Below are 12,423 nucleotides of genomic sequence, written 5' to 3'. Positions count from 1 at the left end.
ATTATAACATGTACCAATTCACACATCAATGGATGAGTGCTCTACATGTGCTTGTACTGAGACACCTTCTGAGCCGTTTCCTTATTAGCCGCTACTTTGCTAAACTTCCTGTCCAGTCGTCTTTATCAGAACACGTTAAAAATGCCCCATTTTCAAAACAGCAGGGACATTTTTTTAGTGTATGATATTGCTACAGATAAAATAAAATAAAATAAAAACAAGCACATAACTACTAAAGTCGTTTTCCGACCTTGTGGCCAACACCCTGAGCTGTTTATTGCCTGGCTTTATCACTATGTTGTCCACTGTCTATGCGATGTCTGGATTTGTGATATGTTTAATTCATTTTGGATAAGACTCTTCTTTTTTTTAACGGTTTATAGTAACAGAGGGGGGACTGCCTTACATTATATGTGTCGTTCGGCCTTTTTCTGCTTTTTCATACATGAGTGTGAGTGAAGCAGCCGGTCGCAGTGGGGCCGTGGTGTTTTGGCCTGCTGCCTTACATGGGCAAACCTCTGAACCGACTGAGACGGCTGGAATTTCAGAGCGTGACGTCACTGCCTACAACTCTCCCAGAATTTGGATCAAGAAGTTTCACTTTTTTTGGTGGGATTTCAACCTTTCACATATTTCCTAGAAAGCGAGGTAAGCCGTCGCACTTTTAACGATTTAAGCATGTTGGTGGTTATCGGCTGCCTTAAAACTGCTGTGTGAATACATGGAGCTGATAACGTCGGGAGCAGCTCGCCCTCAATTTGTCCGGCATTGTTAGACCAGAATATGAATTTTTACTGTAGCTCGGACGGAGTTAACAATGAGGGCGTGGACTCGACACGATAGCCTTGGCCGGTAGGAATGTTACATGAGGGTATTAACAAAGCTAACTTGTCGCTAGCGCGTGCTGAGCAAGGCTCAGTCATGCATTAAAAATATCAAACACAGCGAACCGACAAGTTATGCTAAACGGGACTCTGGGCGTCTCTGGGGGTTTCTGTTTTTAGCCAAGTGGTCTGCTGCCGAGCAATGCGGAAGACAGACTGTCACCGGAGAGACAGGAGGAGAGCCCCTTTCTGCAGACAAATATGTCGCTGAGTTTTACCTCAGTGCTCACACAAGCTCATATTTACTGAACTTACTTAAACGCCCGAGAACTAGCGAGTATCTGTGTGGTCGTTGCTTTGAGGGAACGTTCTTGTTTACGACAGTACAGAAATGCCACGTTAAGCGTTGTAAATTACAATGTGTCTCACTCAAGTTTCAGAAAACTCTGCTTCGTTGCGAGTTCAACGACTTGTGTGTCTTTTAGACTTCCACAAGTGACACGACAAAAAGCATTAGTTGCTCATGTAAATCAGTGGAGACCGAAAACATGCGAGTTTACGTGACATTAGGCCTGTGTCATCCACAGAGGACACACTGACATTACAGTGGTAGAGTTTAGTTAGTCCTGATTTTGATTAACAGAAAGTGCAGGCAACTATCACATCAGACTTGATGATAACCTTTACCTATTAGACTAGTTATGCTATAAAGCTCATATACTGAAAAAAAAGGAAACTGCTTGTAAAAAGTGTATAGAGAACTTACATTTATATAAGTTATAAGTTCTGCTAGACAAAAACATGTCATCATTTTGAAAAATACGGCCTGCAGGCTTGTAATGATGCTCCCAAGAGCATTTATTAAATCACCAACTAACTGTTATTTTCAGTACAAAAGCCAGTCTAGTCAAACAAACACCCAGAGATACTTGCCTGTAAGGACACAAGTGTGTGTCGCCTAGCCACAATGGAAAATATTCGTTATATTTTTTGCTCACATCAGTAAAAAGATAAGTTAAAGGTTTCAGGAAATTGATATTCAAAGTGTCTACATATAGATGGGTTTATGTGCTACATCATCACAGAGGTGCATGCACATCTGGAGGGCAGGAAACCGTTCATCCTGGTTTGGTAGGCATGCCAAGCTCCTAAGCAGAGATGACAAGCCAGTTAACTACAAAACAGCAAAAAAGATGGAAAGGAGTTGTTCAGTATTCCGAGGGGATCAAAGGCCTTTGCCGAGAGTAGAAGAAGATTGTAGTTCTAGGGCAGTAAAAGGGCAAATAGGGGTCCCATGGGTCCCTAAGGCAGCAAAGTGTCTGCAGTGCCCTCTTTGTGTCTCAAAATGCTAAACTCTGATCCCGTGTCATAAGATTTCATCTCTTGCAACTGTAGAGAAAACATAATTATATACATCTTATAAACTCATATTATCCTTTGTATGAACGCTGGGTTTCTCATTGACATGTACATATGGCCATGTAATTACTCACTTGGAAATGTCTAATCGTTTGTTTTAAGGAATGTCAAGATTTGGCAGTTTAACAGCACATTTGATAACATATATAAATATATGATGACATGGACCAAACCAACAGTGTGATCAGTTTGAGCCACTGTCTCACACTAAATTAGCTGTCACTCGTTTCCTACAGTATGTTTGCTTCTTGTTTTGTAGTTCTGTTAAACGTGACAGGTTGGAAAGTAGCTTTTTTAAACTTATTTAGCCCAGTGGAACTAACATTACCTCTAGGCTGCTGATATTGTCAAATAAGGAAAACGGAAGTACACAAGCAAGTGAAAAACCAGGTAGAACAACTAAGAAATGTTGTCAGCTTAGTTTTCCCTCAGGCTATATTAAATCTTTGAACCATGAAATGGTCTTTTACAATTGAGTTATTTCCTGATTTAATCTACATGAATTTACAAATGATACAAATATTATTTTATTTAAGAAGTTCATTACTATCTTGAGACAGCCGAGTGCAGTTTTGCACCATGGATTCACGTGCAGTCAGTAGTGTTTGAAAGCAGGAAAGCAGTCTAGAACAAAAAAAAGGTTCAGTGCGTAAAAAAATACATTGCACACACAAGAACATCAGGCGCAAGCTTAATAAACGGTACATACATAAAACACGTGTATGTTCAGCTTTTCCGTTACACAAACTCGAATTTGATCAGACAAAAAAAATCAGACCATGCGTATACACATGTTTAGAGCAATTAATTTGTTATTGGGGGTAGAAACAGAAAGTTGTGACATAAGGGCTGCACAGTATATAAAAAATTTATCGTTTACACAATATGAACCTGCACAAACATTCTCAATATCGCAAAGAAGTTCTGCTTTTTTGCACAAATTTTATACAGCTATTTAGCATGAACGGATGGGTTCACAAGTGGAATGCAACCCTCATGAATAGGCTTGAGATTATCACTGTGTATTAAAGTATTTGCTTATATATCGTCATTGCAGTATTCTCGCTGACATTGCATTTGGAGTGTTAAATAAAATGAAATTTCACAGACTTGGTCAGTATGAAAGTGATTTCTTTTTCAGATTTTGTTTCTTATCCTTGATATTTCTTATACGCTCTTATTCAGTCAAATCTTACTTATGTTACCACACTTACAGATGTCAACCGCAAGGTATGTAGCACAAAATGTTGCATATGTGGCCCATGCACAGCCAGTGGAGCCACACGGCACCCCAAAAGCTTCTCTTTTGAGAGATAATGGATTTATGCCTCCACACGAAGAGGATTAACCAGTTCAAGAGAAGCTTGGGTAAAATGCACTGCTACTGAACTTCTAGAACCTTGGTATAGATGGTTCCTGGTCTTTTGTGGAAGTAGTCTTCCTATGTTTTCCTGAAGTTTTCCTCCCACTGTTGACTTAACTGAAAACCTTTGTAAAAGTCTAGAGCATTGTCTCCCACATCAGGAGTGGAAACAAAATCTTGGTCTAAACCATAAATAATGTTCTTCCATGAAATGGAAAAGTAAATCTCACTTCCTTCTCTAAAAGCTGAATACAAACTTTGACTTGGATCTGAATTTCAAATCAATGACATCAAGGTCCCCTCAGGAGAGCTGTCATCAAACTGAATACATCTGTGTCGCTCTGGCACATTTCCATCTCAGACAACATTAAACAGAACTGTCTTTAAAATCTCTGTCTAAAAAGGACTCATTTGACAGCGCTGATGATGTTTAAGTTAAAAGATGAGTGACTCAGCTGCCTCTGAGCCTGGGCCCCCCTGGTTGATTTAGTAAAGTTATTCTACTGTTTGTGTTTCTCTGCATATCTTAATGAGGATGCCCTATTCTTTAAGAAACAGCAGTGAAGAGTCTGATGGTGGGTTTTAAGAAGGATCAGCCTGTTACCACAAGCAGAATCAAGTATGCATCTCTACAGTAAATATTGTCCAAAACTATTTGAGACATTGTATCGATAGTAATTCCCATAACTAAGCATCTGTTTTTTAAACAGATGAATGGATAAATAACCAGAAGATCATTTAAAAGAGATAACAACTGTTGTGCAGGTATTTTCAGAGGCTACACTAATAGAAATCCCAATTATTAGTTTCATTAACAGTTATTTTTGAGTTATTTTCTCTTAGTTATTCTGAAATGTTGTCTGTAAGATGTTAACAATACAACTAAAAATGTTACCTCTCAGCAACTTTGCCAAATTCAGACTTTCAGAGTTTTGCTTAGACAATAAAAATGCACTAAAAAAAATCATTACTGTCAATTATTTTTTATTACAAGTGAAGATTTAAACTCAGTGTTCATAATAAAACACTGACTTTAAATATCTTATTTTTTCTCCAAAACTGCGGCAGATTAAAGGGCCTTCTCTCTGTGACAATCAATTAAAAATAAACTCTTCCAGGTTATTAGACAGAGGTATTTGTACAAATAAAATCCAACTCAAGAAGAAAAGAATAACGTATTGTTCCCCAAGTGACTGTTGTAGAACAGATTGTTGGTGTTGTACTAGCTTTCAGTAAATTGTGTGTGTTTGGGGCATGAAATAAGATTCAAACAATTCTAGTAAAACATTCCAGAAGTATTTCATGTTTGGTATTCAGTATTTGGGGCTCACTATAAAATTTCGGAAACCTTTATCCTTGGCCAGGAAAAATGGCCGGTCATCTGCTAATAATACTTTGTGCTCTTGCTAGTTTAAATGTTCTCAGTTTTGCCTTTTTAGCTTAAAAACGCATGGGCATGCTCAGCAGCATTAAGCTGTTTTAAGTTTCAGATCATGTTAGTTATCCAAAATGTTTTTGTGTTTGCCCCTTCACAACTTAATTTTATTTATATTTTCCTTTTTAGCTTATTTTGAGTTTCTATGTCCACGCTGTCTGCTGAGAGTTCCCCTGTGTTAGGATCTGAACATACTTCTGCAGGGTCTTTGCATTGGGGCTTGAAAAAACACATGTCTACATATAATATAATTGCCATTTGTTGGCAGTATCAGATATATGTTGAACAATCTGCTCTTGGTTGTGTTTGTCTTGTTGTTGGTCCTTTAGCTTTGCTCTGCTTTGGAAAACACAGAAGTCAAAGTGGACAAAGACCTTTGTGATGGAGTGAAGCTAAGTTAAACGATGACAATTGTTTAGAGTAGCTGTTACCTATTTTTTCATCTCTGTGTCTTTGATTTTTAGCAGTTTTGGTGCTTCGTCCTGTTTATTATGAAATCAGCTGTTGTCGGCCCCTATCATACGTATGATAGAACTTTTAGCCATCAACACATTGCCTTATCTCTGAAGTCTATTTGCTATTAGCTTTTTGGAGGATTGCACGTCTGTCTATCTGCTTTGAAAAAAATCCGTTTCTACGTGTCTCATTTAGAGTGATGCAAGATGATACCTCCTGTGCAAGTATAAACGACGGGCCCTTACTTGCCTTTTTCTGCATCTGACTTCCTCAGCTTAGTTACTGCCAAGCTACACAACACCTTGCTGTGTATATGATCTCTGGAGATTTTAACACCTGCCAACTTTCCAACAGTGGTTCAACTGATTATTATTTAAAGTTTTTAATTTTTCCTCAATTTATACAACAACAATATTATTTCCCTCCAGGGAATGATAAAGCATGTTTTTGTACATTTTTTGCCTTGCATATATTTCAAATTTTGCGCTTTATGTTTTCCTGAGTCATGGTGAAAAAGTTTCACAAGTCATAGCTGGCAAATAATTTTTTGCCAATTAATTTTTTGTTGATCCACTGTTTCAACCCATTAGCCACTAACATGCTCAGTTTTCAGATCTAAGTCTAATGAATTTGTCCAGTTGCCTGAGAAACAGACAGATGATATTTCATGTGCATCTTTGGTTAAAAGAGTCCTCTTATTCCTCCAGAAAAGCTCGAATGGTTGTGAAACGACCAACAAAGATCAGTCTGTGTTTATTTGATATGCATGCATTTATAAGAAATGTTTCATCATGTTTGAGGAACATTAAAAGAGAGTAGGTTCTTTTGAACAGATATTGGCATATTTGAACATCACCAGGCTCATGACTGAAAATACAGGGCATGACACAGACATGTCAATACCTGCGTGACATTTCTTCGATGTTTGTGGGAATGGGTGTGAGCTGTAATATGTTGTGTTGCGCAGTTATAATGAAGACTCTTTTATTGAGCGATAAAGAAAAGTGCAAAAATTCTCTGTCTGCTCTGAAGTTCCAGATTTGAAAAAGCAAATTTAAAAAAAAAAAAAAAGGGTTAAATGTGCTGTTAGTGATCACAATCCTGTGTTATTACCAGCCACAGAAACCTGTATCCACTGTTGTTAGTGGACTTGATGTTTGTTTCCATGTAAAACAGATTTGTCATTAATACTTTAATGATTGTGTTACCAGAAACCATAATTATTGAACCTACAAGCAGACTTTATGAACTGATACATTTCAAATCCATTATTTCAAAAGCACACAGGAACAACTAGTCATTAAATTATTGTCAACTCATAGTTAAGTAATTATTTAAGCAAAACCAAGTTGGAAAGAATTTCTCAAAGCCTCTCAAATGTTATGTTTTGCCACATTTCTTTGCTTCCTAACATTCTTTCACTTGCTGGTAGACAAAATAAACAGTGATGATGTTAGATTCTTTGAACTTGAGACGTCATCTATATCTTTCATCAGGAGCATCAATAGAATAATGTTAATCCATTATTAATTGATTGCAATAGCTCAAAACCACACAGAGCAGCCACAAATTAATGAAGAGCTGCGGTGGTAGTTCATGTCAGTTTGAATAATATTGTTTAGTTATTTGGCAAGTTATAGAGCAATATTATTCTAAACTGTGAGTTCGGACTTCCAATATTCCCCCCATCATTAGGCTGAACTGAATTGACTTGAATTGTATTGAATGAGGCTTTGTTAATCCCCAAAGGGAAATTGTATTGTTGCAGTAGAAATTATTGAAGAAAAATAACAGAAGTAAATGAACAAGTGAATAAAATCAGTTGACAAACTGATGGAAGTGTCGCTGAGCGAGAGGTGTGGTTGAAATCCCCAGAGATCTCTGTGAATGCACTGGGATGCTGTGTCTGTAGCTTGGCAGCAACTGATGCTGATGGCATCACATGCAGTATCAGCAGGTAACACTGGCGACTTCTCTCAGTAGAGAACATTGAGCAGAAACTCACAGCCAACAGCACAACATCCCAGGTGCAGAGATGTTTCTTTTCAGCAATGTGTCCTGAATTACACTATATGCTGTTTATGAACCCTGCAATCCCTCCTCCTTCATGCTTACTAACCTGTCTGCAGTCTCTGTCTGCCTTTATAATCTTTGATCAGTGTAGAAAGGCTTTGGAGTATGGAATATGTTCCTGCAGCCATATCTTGGTGGAACACATAATACTACATTTTCAAAATTCCTGTAGTGGCCTTGTTGTCCTTTTTATTTGCCAGTGATCTCTTACATTCTTACGTAATTGTTGAGGGAGGAAATGGGTATATCTTCCTCATCCTTGCTTTCTCTTTCGATCCTGCTCTGCATCCAACTTGTCTAGATTTGGGGTCTTATTCCAGGCATTACTTGGGCTTTCGAAAGTTCAATCAAGTTCAACATGTAAACAATTTTCCCATTGGTTTGGTTACGCACAATGACAGAAGTTAAAACATTTCTTAATTACCTTCCGAAGTCATTCCAGTGGTACGGCATCTAAACCAGTGTATAGATTTTTTTGAAAATTCAGGTGTCACAGTAAATTAGAACACCATATGTTCAGAGGTGCTGCAACGTGCTGCAACTATTGTGGTGCTATTTTCATCATAAATATCATTATCAAACTATCATGTAAAACTGTTTAAAAGAAAAACAAATAGATGTTGAGCAGTGCAGTTAATGTTGATCAAAGTGCCTTTTTACCAGAAGTCCAGAAAAAAAAGATTTTATGTTTGTAGGACGAATTCCAAGATATGCTTTATGACGTTAATGGATAGCAGCACAGAGTATTCTTCCACACACAACTGTAAACATAACGAAGGCAAAGATAAAGAACGAATAGATAAAAGCAACACGGAGGGCAAAAAGTGATTGGTCACAGACAAGTTGTATGTTTATGTGTCATTGTCATGTTGGGACTCTTTAGTTGTCACAGCTGCCATTGGATATGATTACCAGAATCAATTCAACTGGTCCTTCACCTTACAGAGATGCATTTACATTAGGTTAGATATTTTTGTCTGTTGGTTGACTTCTCCAAATGACTGTTTTGCTGTGGCGTCACTTGTCAGCATTGTTTCCTCTGTGGTGGGTGTTTTTCCATGGATGTGTTGCTCCCAGCAGTGTGACAGGCGCCCGACAGATTAGAATTTAAATGGCCGACTTGCACTGCAGTTCATAGGTGGAATTTATAGGAGCCAGGCCAAGTTTCATCTTTCCACTGATGAACGACACAATGAAAGGAAAAGAAAGCCTCTCAGATGACAGAATCTATTTACTATGCTGGTGTGGTCCTGCACAACCCAATTATAGTTGGGTAATCTATTTGAGTAACACAGTCTTGTCTTTATTTCTCAATGTCAACAGATTTCAACATACTGCAAAGAGCGTCAGTTGTCTCCCAGAAATTCCTTCGATCCAAAGAAGAAAGGTAAGATTACTACTCTAGTGTATTGTAATTTGTTCACATGTGATATGTTGGTCCTTTCTCTTTTCTATTCACTTGTCAGATGATGGTTGATCTCAGTTTAAATAAAATGCTTTCTTCATGCATAAAGATGGACACTCAGTGTAAAATTAGACCCAAGACGTTCGGCAGGCAGTCCAGCGGTAACATTAGACTGAAGGATGTGCTGATCATTGAGTTTCAGGATGTACCTTTCCAATAAACTTCTTATTGCTGTACTTTCTCGCTGTGCTTTTGCACACCAGGTGTAATGTCACCTTTGTATTAGGCTGAGTCTTTGAGGGGAGGGAGTTAACTGCTGCAGTTATGGAAAAAGTTACTGAATGTTAGTAGCTCCATACTCCAACCAAAAGATAGTCGCCGCTCATTGTGGGCAATAAAGCACCACGTTTTGACATGGAAGAATGTATGGAATAAAGAAGACTAATCTCTTGTACTGCAATATCGATTTAAACAGTTCAAACAAATCCACAACTATTCAGACACACTGGGGAACTATTTAAGTTTAAGATTTTGGAGAGGTGAAGGAACTGATTTTTTTAATTTATTTTTTATTTAAAGATCCTTTTGGGGCATTTTGCCTTTCGCTCAAACAGGAAATGGGGGTAAAGAGATAAGGGAATGACAGAGTAAAGAGGTAACAAGCCAGCTACTTCATTTGTGCTCCAGTGATATTCACCACAACTGTCGGCTGCAGGTTCGCCCCTAAAAGAACTCACTTTTAAAGCCATTCTGAAGTAGGCCTGTCTGTTTAAGAACAGCTGAGTGAAAATGATGAAATTTTCTGCCAGCAATTGATAGAGCTGACTGATACGCTCTTTTAATGATGTCGTTTCATTGCTGTGGGTATGTCACATCTGTCACTTGCAATTTTGTCTCAAGCCTAAAAGGCAAACACATTTTTTAAATGTATGTATCTGTATTAATTTCCTATAAATTGCTGTTCTGACTGAGCATCCTGGTCACTTTCCCATAAGAAACCCAATTGCAATCTCACTGAGTCCGACCCTGTAATGTTTATTTATCACTTTCAACATGAATCAAGTCTGGACTGCGTGCGCTCGCTTTAATGGATTGGCAAGTACAGGCATGGGTGGGTTAATTTGACTTATGCTTTTCGCAGGAGTCCAATAGATCGCGTCATTGAATAGAATAATTAATAGTGCGGTCTTAAATTGTCTTACGTCATGTGTTCTCTGACAATAATTAGGAGCACAGGCTAAACAAGAGTGCCTAATTTGAATGAAAAGGAGAAATCTGGGCTGAAATTTCTACCACTTTTGCAGCCTTTTAATCTCTGACTCAAGCACAGCAGACAGCAAGATGGAAGTGGAGCTTGCAAACACAGTGATGACGAGAAACTAAAGCCTCCAAGACTTGACAGCAATCATGCTCATTACTGTAAGAGCAATAAAACATTGTGAATAAGAAGTCAATAACAGTCCATTCTCATGCCAACAGTAGGCATAAATATTTAAAAAGTTTTACTGTCAGTTGCTCCCATCACTTTTGGGACTAATCTGAATGGCTACACCAACATGATATATTATGTATAGAAAAATTAGAGCTCATGCATTAAAACTTACATGATATACTATTCAATGACATATGTTATTGTGCATGTTATATGACATATTTACCTTGTCATTGTTTATTTTATGAAAAAAGGTCAAAATGCTGAAACAATGTGTGGAAAAACAAAAAAATTAGGAGAGTGAGGAGGAGCCAGGTGCAGCTCATCATTTGCACTTGATTAATTGATCATCAGTAAGTGTTAAACATATCTGTAAAACATTATCTTAGCTACACAAGTGCTGCTCAGGGGAAGGGTTTGCCAAATACAAACAATTTGGTCCATCACTCTACAGAGGGGAACGATTATTGACTAGTAGAAAACATTCATGAGAGCTGCCAGTCTACACAGGAGTGGACGTCCCAGCAAGTTCGCCCCCAAGGTCAGGTTGTGCAGTGCTCAGGCAAAATCTGCCAAACTCTCAAGAGCTACATCTCAGACTCTCCAGGCCTCAGTTAGCATGTTAAATGTTGCAGTTCATTACGGTACAGTTAGAAAAAGATTGAACTGGTACGGCTTGTTTGGAATACTTTCTGGCTTAGGTTTACAAAGTGGCATCTGAACAAACCGCAAGACTTCTGAACCAATGCATTTTGGAGAGATGACGGTTTGGTCATAATGCACAGCGCCATATTTGGATTGAACCACCGTTGGCTGGAGAGCTGATGATTGGGGCTTATTTTGCAGCCACAGGACCTGGACGTCTTGCATTGACTCGACCATGAACTCTGGCAGCTAAAGCTTGGCTGAAACTGGGTCATCAACAGGACAATGATCCCAAACACAGCAGCAGAACTTCAACAGAATGGGATGCATCGGTTCAAAGTCCAGACAGATAGAAATTGTGTGATAAATATTTACCTAGTTTTAGGACATGGTAATGACTGTTGAGTTGTTTTTTTTACCTTTAGTCTCTTATCATTTGCGTTCAGACAAGCAAAATATAGGCACAATCTTTTGCAATTTGGCTACATATAAAACAAAATAATAGCGCTTCACCTTTCTTCCCCAGATTGTCACCACTCCACTATCATCCCTCATCTTTTCCCATAGGGCTGGATCCGAGAACTGACAAATGTTGTCTTAGAGTTAGTCGAGAGTTCTGTGATAGGTGCATACACAAAATTGGTGCTACCATAAGTTGTGTTTTTGCCAGGTTTCTGAGCAGTTTTTCCCTTAAGAATGTGTGGACATGAATTGCAGTGAATGTGGCCGTTCTACTTTGATGAAGTAGGTTGAGCTGTTTCAGGAAATGAGGACTCTCAAGCCAAGTTGCTCTTCAATACAATTCCAGTCCAGGAAGGGTAACATAATGTTCTCTCGTAGCGGCTGTAAAGCAGTTGACCTATGACACCCATGGGAGTAATCAGACTTTAATTACACCTTCTTAATCACTTGAAGACAATCTGTGGAACAAGATGACTTCTCCTGGTAAATAGGCTGTATGTGCCAATCTGGGAGTACTAAATTCTACATTTTGCTGTATTTTAGCAATTCACTAAAGAGATTGTCATGTATAGTTTTAATCCACCCAAGTTTCTATTCGGTTTCTATTTATCATTAAGTTTTAAAGACAAGAGCCGATAGAGCAGGCTCACATTGTCACCCATCTTAGGTCAGACTGAACCCAAAACAACTGTGAAAAGTTCTCTACAATCATCATTATTATTCCAAGTGAGAGGTATGCACCACAGAACTGGCTCTGTGGAGTGACTCTGGCTCTCAGAGTATGGCATTCCAAAACTAAAAGCAAACCAAACTGATATTGCCCTCAATACTGTCTTCATTTTTTCTCCATATTTGGAAATGTTTACCTCCTCATGATGGTTGACAGAGGTTGGAAGAGGGGATGTGAGT

General features: G+C 38.4%; 2 protein-coding genes across 2 annotated transcripts in view; one reads left to right on the top strand and one right to left on the bottom strand.

The window, feature by feature from the left end:
- LOC140312341 (allantoinase, mitochondrial) overlaps positions 1-12,423 on the bottom strand; it is a 505,108-nt gene that overhangs the window by 421,236 nt on the left and 71,449 nt on the right. The gene's annotated exons all lie outside the window — the stretch shown is intronic.
- The window catches only part of lpp (LIM domain containing preferred translocation partner in lipoma), a 159,498-nt gene continuing 147,504 nt past the window's right edge, over positions 430-12,423 (top strand). The window contains exons 1-2 of the mRNA XM_072390141.1: positions 430-648; positions 8,894-8,957. The gene's annotated coding sequence lies outside the window, so the exon portion shown is untranslated. The remainder of the gene's footprint in view (positions 649-8,893; positions 8,958-12,423) is intronic.

The sequence above is a fragment of the Leuresthes tenuis genome, unplaced genomic scaffold (assembly GCF_036924035.1).
Source record: "Leuresthes tenuis unplaced genomic scaffold, fLeuTen1.0.hap1 SCAF_7, whole genome shotgun sequence".
NCBI classification, from domain to species: domain Eukaryota; kingdom Metazoa; phylum Chordata; class Actinopteri; order Atheriniformes; family Atherinopsidae; genus Leuresthes; species Leuresthes tenuis.
Note: the sequence above shows the minus strand (reverse complement) of the source record. Positions and strands in the feature narration are given on the sequence as shown.